This window comes from Dioscorea cayenensis, chromosome 9, assembly GCF_009730915.1.
Source record: "Dioscorea cayenensis subsp. rotundata cultivar TDr96_F1 chromosome 9, TDr96_F1_v2_PseudoChromosome.rev07_lg8_w22 25.fasta, whole genome shotgun sequence".
Classification (NCBI taxonomy): Eukaryota; Viridiplantae; Streptophyta; class Magnoliopsida; order Dioscoreales; family Dioscoreaceae; genus Dioscorea; species Dioscorea cayenensis.
In genome coordinates, this window is record NC_052479.1 from 18,456,448 (window position 1) to 18,466,339 (window position 9,892).

The window sequence follows — 9,892 nt, forward strand, 5'->3', positions numbered from 1 at the left end:
GCAAGCGTAAGTGTAATCGCAATCCCTATGAATATCATTACTCAATAGCTCTCCAGCCCTCTAGCACTCTGTTATGGCGAAATCACTGACTTTAGCTCTGGAGTTCTAGGTCCTTTCGCTATTAGCACTGGTAGCTCTCCTTCTGGTAATGCATTATAGGCTATCTTCCTTCCACCTCTCTCTATCGCGCATCCTTCTTTTAGCAGGCATCTCGAATCTTGTATCTTTAGCGAATCGATCGTAATTAGTCTGACCGCTCAAGGCTTATCTTTATATTCTCCTTTCTGTACTCCGGTCATTGGTAGAAAAAACATGTAAATTGCATTTCTCTTCTCTCTAGCTTGGAAATACTTCTTTCCTGTACGATAACGAAAAAGTCCTTTGTCCTACACTCGCAGACTTCACGTCGACCTAAAAAAAGTAGTAGTGAACTCTTTTCTTCTGCCTTCATTTCACTTTTTTTGTCTCAGTGAAGGCAGAAGAGAAGAGTAGAATGAGGAAGATGACATCAAATCTGTTCTGAGGGAACAAAGGCACAGTGGTCGAGTGAATTCATGAAGGGAGAAATAGAAGACCTTCCATTTATGCTTCAAAACTACACGTCCACTAAATTGAGTAGTGAGTCGCTGTGAGGCAAGTGGAGCTTCGGAACTTGCGTCCACTCCCCTAACACACCACTTCACTAGTTCAAAAAACTAGAAACTCAACCCCCTACAAGGCATAACTCCGTGGGCTTTTTTGTTCACTCTTGAAATACCGAAGTGCGCCAACGAAGTCAAATCAAAGTAGTCGCCCATGGAGGCAAGCCCTACCGAAGTATCAAACCTTTAAGAGAGAGGGTGATTTCTTGGCGCCTTGCATAACAAGGGCAAGATGAAAGGTGGGGGCGGGGACTTATTTACATGCGACTGAAGAAATTAGGACTCCTATTGAACCGAACAACCCCCTATTAACAAGTGAACAACGCAAAGCCTACTGATTGATAGATTATCTTATAGGCATTGCAGATGGAGAGCTTAGCGTTCATGGATCCTATATTCTAGTCGTGAGCAGAGAAAGCTTGATAGTTATCTTGTTGTAGTCGGTCCTAAAGGGTTTTTCAACCTTCAGTTCAGAATGTAAACCAGCAAAAGAATGAAGCTACATTTATTTCTTGAACTTGACATGCGTAGAATGGCAAGGAAGAGCTGACTCTCCATCTGGCTTGGTCTCACTCCCTTCCTGCACGCCTGGATGATTTATAATCTCGAGAACCTTTCCAGCAAGACCGCGGGGTGATTTAAAAAATGAGTCTATCTTTCTTGTAGTGCATTCCATTCCTCGAGAAAGAATCTATTCCGGGGTTGGTTAATGAGATTAAAAAACGGTGCTTCCTTGGCCGTGTGGAACATGGATGAGCATTATGTTATTCCTACAAGTGATCCGACTGGAAGAAGTGTTATATGCGGACTTCGAGATCAAATAGAGAATGTTTCTTTCCATTTCTCATGAGCCACTTATTTCTCCGAAACAAGAGATCAAAGTTATTTTTCTCCTTTTTCCCAAAAAAGTCGACAGTCTTAGACCAGTGGGATACTTCGAATAAACTTAAATACATATAGGAGACACCGATGCTAAAACCTTTTCTCGAGATATCTTCCAAACTATTAGGGTCGTTGCTCCGGATCTTGTTCCCCCGGTGCGAAACCAATTGGTTCCGTAGTTTGAGAATTCTGCTGATTCCATGTACTCCATCTTCATCATTGCATATAGGAATATAAAAAGTAAAGAGGAGAAGGTATGACCAGAAGAATTGTGTCAAACAAGTGAATTTATCTAGCTGAGGCATTATTTCTTGAAAAAAGAACCCTCCAGATAGAAAAAGACTCCTTCCGTCATGCAGTACTAAGTACTGGACCAAAAAGACTACCCTTTCTTCCATCTAGGATTTACTATAATCTTTCCTAGTCGAGAAAGAGATCTTTGATTGCATACCGATACTCATCATCACGTGAATCTCAATGCCAATGACATATGAGGCTTAACCCATATCCTTCATCTCAAAAGTTCCTTATGAGGAATGCCTTCGTATCATGCAACGACCCCGGATCACTCGCTAGCAAGCAATATGTCGTCAACATACATATAGGACTAGAAAGAGAAACTTGCTCCCACCGACCTTGAGGTATATACACTCGATCAACACTGCTTTTTCTTAAACCCAAAGGTCATTCTCACCTCATGGAATTTTAGGTACCACTGACGGGAAGCTTGTTTCAGTCCGTATATAGACTTCCTTATATCTTAGAGTACCTTCCGCTCCATACTGTATACTTGATAGTATGGCTGGGAAGGTTGATATATATATATATATATGTATTCTTATGGACTCAATTAGACTCAAATAACAGATTCTGTTTGATCCCTCCGGATCGACCGCACTCCTCTTTACTTCCACTCTCTTCACAAGATTTAGGCTTGGAAAAGGTTGTTCAGTTGGGGACCTCTCCGTAGGGAGGATTTTTCTCTTTAAGAAGGAGGCTCCTGGCGCAACAAACTGAAATCTTGGAGCACTCTCGACTCTATGGTCTTTATTTGCCAACTCCAAGGAAGTTGGCAAAAGATAGAATAAAATTTTTTAGATGAAAGGTATGCTGGAGCTAGAAGGGAAAGACATTGGAATGATTCATATTATTTGCCATGCTAATGTTCCAAGCAAAGGAATTTAAAATTCGATTTCAGGGTAGGGTAAAAAAGAGCCCTTTTTGCCGTATCTAATCTATTAGGAAGGAGTGATAATGATGAACAAGGTCGGGCAAGCCTATTTACTTGATCAGGGGGGAGGTTTTTCAATCCAAAATCCTAAGTATGAAAATGCTGAAGAATTGGCTTAATCAGAATCCCTAGGTGTGGGGAAGATTGAATGATCTTCTTTTCCAAGGTAGGTAGTCTAAGTCTCGTTCACGATCTAGATATGAAACTGGGGCATATTTCCACTAAACTACAGACTTTTGCTCCTAGTACGTCAGAGACAAAGCTTCTCGCAATAGCCTGAAACCGAGGACAGTGGGAAGGTGTGTGTTACCCTTTCACGATTAAATTAAGAAAGCTTTGATTTTCTTTCAACCCACATTTGTCTTTACTAGCCAAGTATACAAGATAAAGCTCGTCATTTTTATGTGTCGGCGATAGTGAGTCCAGTTGTTGGGTAGGTAGTCTAAGTCTCGATCATGATCTAGATACTTTGTTTTGACTGTCAACAAACCAGCCCCGAGACCTGGTTTACTCTCTACTATATATAATGAAATTAAATCTCTCTAAGGTTTCCAGAAGAAGGGGATAATAGATTTTGAAGCACTAATTGCTGACTGGATATCTTGGGGTCTATCAGCAAAAAAAAACTTGATGTTTGTCCCAAGAACAGAAGAATGTTTATATACGCTCAAATGGGTCCTGACTCGCAGTAGTTTAACTTTTCCGTTATAATGCGACGGGCCTTCCTACTTTCATCATAGACCAGACGGGAAGAGATCATACTTTCACCACTATAGATCGGATTTGATATAGGCCTTTGGGCAGCAGTTACTCTTTCTGATGACATTCTGTTTGTCTATCTATAAAAAAAAACCTTCTTCGCTCTACCACTGAAATCCTGGTTCCAATTGAAGATAGCTTGAATGAGAGACTGAACACAAGCACAATATATATATATATATTTAAAATCTCTCTATCTTTTTTCCAAGGATTGATTGCCGTCCTTAAGGACCGAGTGTACCCACTCCTTCCTTCGTCCTTCTCGCGGGCCACCATTCTTTTTAAAAGAAGTTTTTCTCACCAAGGGGAAGGAAGTCCTCCTTTCCTTACTTCAAGGTCGTATAAGACACTCGTTAATATATTAAATTGTTTATGAGGAAGGTACTCCCAATTTGAGGTAGAAGAACGAACTTCCAATGCATCGAAGTTTTCTACTCCTGCTTGAATACTTGCTCTTACTCAATGGCCGAAAAGAACTTTCTTATCTTATTGTTGAGACAAGAAAGTAGGCAAAGTAAAGCCCACACAGCGAAAACAATCCATTTTGAAGGAGCACCTGCATGTTCAAAGGGGGCAAATGGCAAAAGCCTGCACGGAAGCATACTTGTCCAAGAAAGCCACTCTCCCTTAGTATACCGCAGATGTCAGATCATAATCGATTCGCTGTCTTATCCCACTTGACCAGAGCACTGCAAGCGATACTTTCATCGAAGAGAGACCTGCGTTCTGCATTTACAATTACAGAATGTTAATACATTGATTTATCAGTCTAGGAGGAAGAATAGGAAAAGTAGATGAAACAGAAGGACTAGGAGAAGGCAGATGCCATACAAGACACATGGTGACTACAAACCCGGAACCGTCTGCACAAGATCAAGATGAGCAACCTGCTCGAGCAAAGGCAAAAAGCTGAAATGCCATCGCAGAAAGGCACAAATGCCACTTTCGCTTGTGCCTCCTAACCCAGGAATGCACACTAAGGGCTAGGATTCAGGCATTGCCAAATCCGCCTCCCTTTGAGTAACTTCCCCAGAAGAAGAAGGCGGCTTGCTTTCACGCAATCACATCTTATACACCTGTCGATCTTTTCTTTAACAGACGCTAGTAGCTAGTGCGTACATGGCTGGGAGCAAGACATCACAGCCAATCAAAATGGAAGAAAAAATGTCCAAGCTCGTGGAAATGATGGCTCAAATGAACCGGATGCAGATGGAGCTTCATCATGTCAAGGCATCTCGAACCCCAGCACCGCCGCTATTGGAAGGAGAAGGAATAGAACACCATGATTCAGAAACTCTACATCCTCTATTTCTCTACTCTATAACCAGTTTTTGCCCTTTACCCCACTGGAAAGGAAATAGGAGAAACTAAAACGATAAGGGGAGCAATCGGACCGAGACCTCAATGAATCGATTAGTTAGGAAAAGAAAGCCCAAAGCAAAAAGAAATGGACAAAAATCAAGCGCTTTTTAGCCAAATAGGGAAGAATTATACCTTGTAAGAGTGCCTCCCTTATAAGTCAAGCATACCCCAAAGACCTTTGGAAGAGTGGAAATGAAATATTAACCAGCGGCTAGCTTGTAATAGAAGGAATGTCATCGGCTAACAAAAGGGGAAGAAAAAAATAGGAATAGGGGAGATATACTTTTTTTCTTACTACTTGCATAAGTAAAGGCCTAGGATGAGAACTCAAACTCAAATTAAAACCCCACAAAAGAAAAGGGAGAAAAGACTATATGTAAGGGAATCTGATCTCAAATTTAAAACCAGGGAAAGGTGAAAGGGCTGCGGATTAGCTTAGCACGAAGGAAGAAACTGGAACTGCAACTACATCAGGAGGATCAATAAGAACTCCCACAGGACAGAATGAACCATATTCCCTTGCTTGTATGGAAGAAACCAAGTCGCTTGCGTCATATGTACATGTACCACCATGGAAAGACTGATGAAGGGTAGCCCCCTTTTGATCGTTTGGATCAAAAAAAAAGGGAACTGCTTTTTGTTTGTTTTAGGATTGGCCTTTAACCTATTCCGACTATCCAAAACTACCGAGAATGCTAACATAGGGGAGAAGGTATGGCCAATATTTCCAAATTTAGCTTACCTGGTCCAGGAAGATCTCCATTTATTCATTAAGTGCCTGCGGTGATAGTATGAGTCATTTCTGAACAAGACAAGTTTGTGATATGAATTGGCTCAGTATCCATCCTACTTAATTAAGTACCAAATTAGGGGCTTAGACCCCAGTAGCGCCCTTAGAATCTAAGCCCTTAGAAGGGCCACTAGTTGTAGCTGTGGGTGGGGCTTGCGTTCAACTCGCTCTGGGTTTCGATCTATATGACCTGCAGGCGGTACAAAGTACACATCTTCCGTAGAGGCAGGTAGTAACCTAACTTTAAGAATCAGGGGAGCCGAGCCCTCAACTCTATCTATGGAAAGATCTCCGTGCGTCGTGTGAGATGGAATCCTAGATTGGATCTCATAAGACCCCCCACTATGACTATGAAAATAGCCCTGTCCTGGCACCTTCTCTAGACGGAGTGTAAGCTACTTCTATTAGCGCTGGACCGTCGAGTCGAATTGATCATGTCATGTGCAACGTCCATCAATAATGGTTCATTAATGTCCATTGATTTAGACTCCTTTCCCCTTCCCTTATACGAAAAAGATTGAGAGGGGCTGAACCAACGCAACGGAAATAGAAGTCTTTCGACTCACTCTCGTATGGCTCGCCCTCGAGCCCTGGGCGGGTCTTTCCCTGTTGTTCTATTCCCGCCATAATAAATACGCACGGAAGAGGTATGGTATACCCAGTGCATGGAGGATCCGTTGAGAGTGTCCGTTGTCTCGGTAGGGTAGAATACCATCTTTTCCCCTATTATCTTGAAAAAAAAGTGTCAGTGCTACGGTCCCTATTCTTTGATCTAATATTAACTGGGGATGACCCCTGACTTCCATAGGTCCTTGGTTCAACCTCCCGTAGTGGCCCTTGCTTTTTGTTTTTAAGAAAGCGGGGCCAATTTCTCATATTTGTTCAGTGTGCCCTCCTTTCGTTGAGTGCCCCGCCCGGTTTACTAGGCTGTTGGCTTACCAAGCACTTGCCCGCTGCTCCTGCCGCCTGCTTGGCGAGCGGAGCACTCATTATCCTTACTCTTCTCTGCGCTGGGGCTCCCTCCCATTGCTCTAGCCATAAGCTATGGCATCTCCATCTCGCACCCACTCTGGCCCGCCCGTCCTGCGAGGCCAGAGTGAGCTCAGCGGTCAACCCCCTGACGATAAGTGGTCTTTCGCTTTTGCCAGATCTATAGAGATATTACGAGTCTTCCGTCCCAGATTCCCTCGCCGCGGCCATCTGCTTCATCGGTATTACCAAAAATAATGCTTACGTTATTATGACTGATATATAAGTCTTATCTCGGACCACAAAGGCACCGGTCATAGTTCTGGTTTCCATTCCCATCATCACATTATATTGAAGGAAACTCCTCGGGTTCTACCATAAGAACTTGGAGTCCGTATCATGGTGAAGGTAAGGTAACAGTGTGATTCTTGCTCAGAAATTGACCGAACGCGTTCGAGTTATTGGCTCATCTGACCCGGCAGCATTCATGAGTCGGTCATTCAACTGCCCCTCGGAGACACGGTAAAGAAGTGCCATGCATGGTCCCCCCCGTCCTTTTTTTGTCTTAGTCCCACCCGGGCCCCTCTAGGGTAATAAAGAAATGGAAAAAAAAGGGGACTTCTACTGTGAGCTATGCAACCCATGACTTATGAGTCGCCCCTCCAACAAGAAAAGGTAGAAATATGGAAACTTCTCTGCCATTTGGATCGGATAATTTATGGAGGAAATCGGGTTTAAAATTTCCAAAAACTGCACGATTATATAGGCAAAGGGAATAGGCCGCGTGATAAGTGCTTGTGCGATATAAATGCGAAGCGTTCACACTAATATGTGTGTTTTTATGTTACTTTTATGAAGGTAGGGTTGTGAGGTCGTTTATGAAGGAAAGAAGCCAATGTGGATTACAATGCACCGATTTTGGAGGAAATCTTGCTAAGGTTCAAACGCGAAGACATAGGTTGATGTGAAATGCTAGAGTGTGTGCCAACCTCCTCGTATTCGAGTTTGGCACATCCATTTGGAGGGGCACAAAGGTAGTCACACTCGAGCATTCCGACTTATGCACATAGAACAAGAGCTTCACCAACTTGCCTATCGTTGAAGAAGGAAGTGATCCACGACTTGAACGTGTGCCCGTTTGCGTTACTCCGATGAAAGTATGGATTCGGGAAGCTATTCAGGCTAGATACTGTAGCAAAGCACTGTAGCAACCCGATAACAAGTATTGTAGCAGCACTGTTCACAGCCGCCCGAAAGAACAGTAGTTCAGAGAATCCACACGGGCGCGTGAAGAATCCACGCCAGTGTAGTTGCCCGGCCATATTTAAAGCTGAATCAGCCCCGATTTTAGTATTCTTTTCTCCATCTTTTCCCCAACTTGAGAGAGGACTTCGGCTAGGGTTTTGAGGGGTATTAGCCAATGTTTTGGAGAGGTTATACGGCTCCAACATCATCATTCCTTAGGAAGAAGGTTGGTAGGGGAGCTTTCATCGAGGCGTATCCTATACCGGACGAGGGAATCCTTGGACGACGAGTAGAGGACTTTCCACAAGACCATCAACATGACTATCGAGGGGGTTTCTTTATGGATTCATTACTTTTACATTCTATTTTTTTTATTGTACTTAGCTCCATGGAGAGCTAAACCCCTAGTGGGTACTTGGGTATTGTGAACCCTAGGATGTATTTGTTTCATTGAATCTCTTTATTATGCTTTCAATTAATTCATGTTTATTATGAGTTCCAACCTTGAATGCTTAATTGTATGAAAATTTCCCCTAGAGTGACACTAGGGTTGAGAGTTCTCGTTGGTAACCTTGTGAGTGAGTGACACACCATAAGCGTTAGACACAGCTAGGTTGGAGAGGGTTAAGAGTGTGAGTCGAGAGGTACGGGAGCGTCCCCTTTGCCCTCCGACGTGATAGATTCTACCTCCGTTCCTCAAGTTCTTTGCAGCCATAATAGAGTGAATGGTCTAAGTGATGAACTTCCATTGGGGCTTAGTTGCCCGTGCAACAGAGTGAAGCGTTGAGGTGATCTTAGTATCTAGGGCTCCATTGTGGTTAGGGACCTTCCACCTGAACCAAATGGTTAGGTCTATAATTAGGAAGAGATTTATCAATTGGAATCCCTAGAGCTCATTACAACTCTATGCGAGTGCGAGGTGTTGAGATTGTTTGATTTCTCCTCCGGGACATGTATAGATTTAGGCATAGTTGACCTTAGATTTGGTACTATGTAATTAAGGATTTCCACGACTCACCATTGCATTGATTAGGAAGCATAATAGAGGGTTCTTGCACTTGAAACAATTATCCTAGGCGGAGCATTATCCGAGTACCCCATCTTTATCGATTGTCTTACCCCCTTTCTTTACTTTTGCTCTCTTACTTGTTGTTTTTATTGTTGAGAGTTGAATCATTGTCACACTTATCATTATTGATTTTTCACATAGCTAAGAATTGAATTAAGTATTTTTATTCCCTATTCCCTATGGATTCGATACCCGCTCACCCGGGATTATTACTTCGACATACCCGTGCACTTGTGGGATATACGCAATGGGACCTTGTCACCACGACTAAAATCATCCCAAGCGCTGCTAATGTGGCTACTAAGCTCTTTCTTTGGAAAGCTCCTAGTGAGATTGGAAATTCCCCGATAAAGCTGCTAGTACCAGGTGAACTCATATTGGCCAAAGCGGAAGAGAAGGAAATGGTAGGGAGATTCTGCATGGTGCTCACTGAACCACCGTAATATCTAGCAAGTCGAGTTTTATGTCGGTCATACCGATTCATTCCTTGAGAATTATGCACTTTTCTTTCAAGAACAAAGAAAGGTACTTATACCTTTGTCCATACACAAGTTGGCTTAATGGCTGAAGCTGGCTTAGTGGCTTACCAGACAGATGGGAAGATCATGCTAATGGAAGCCAATCTATCTGGAATGGAAGGCTAACTGGGAAAGCTTATAGTGGTACTACCGTTATCGGAAGGACTGTTTGGTTGTGATACCAATGGCAGGCGAGACTGCAGTTCGACAGAAGATAGAACAACCTTTTTTACTGTTTGAATCGAAAGAAAGGTTTTAGAATTTCAATGGCTAGCCTAGGATTAACCAAGACTAGCTCTCCTCTTTGCAACACTGCTTTGTTCACTATGGTCCTTATGTTTACTTTCACTCACTATGCCTTTAGCCGAAAAGGTTCCTTGATGGGATCCTTCCATTACCCTTGAGTTTCAACACCGAAAGCCCTTG

The 9,892-nt window shown here is 42.9% G+C and overlaps 1 pseudogene; it reads right to left on the reverse strand.

The window, feature by feature from the left end:
* Window positions 1-1,356: 1,356 nt before the first annotated feature.
* On the reverse strand, window positions 1,357-1,828 carry LOC120268322 (annotated as a pseudogene).
* Window positions 1,829-9,892: the final 8,064 nt, after the last annotated feature.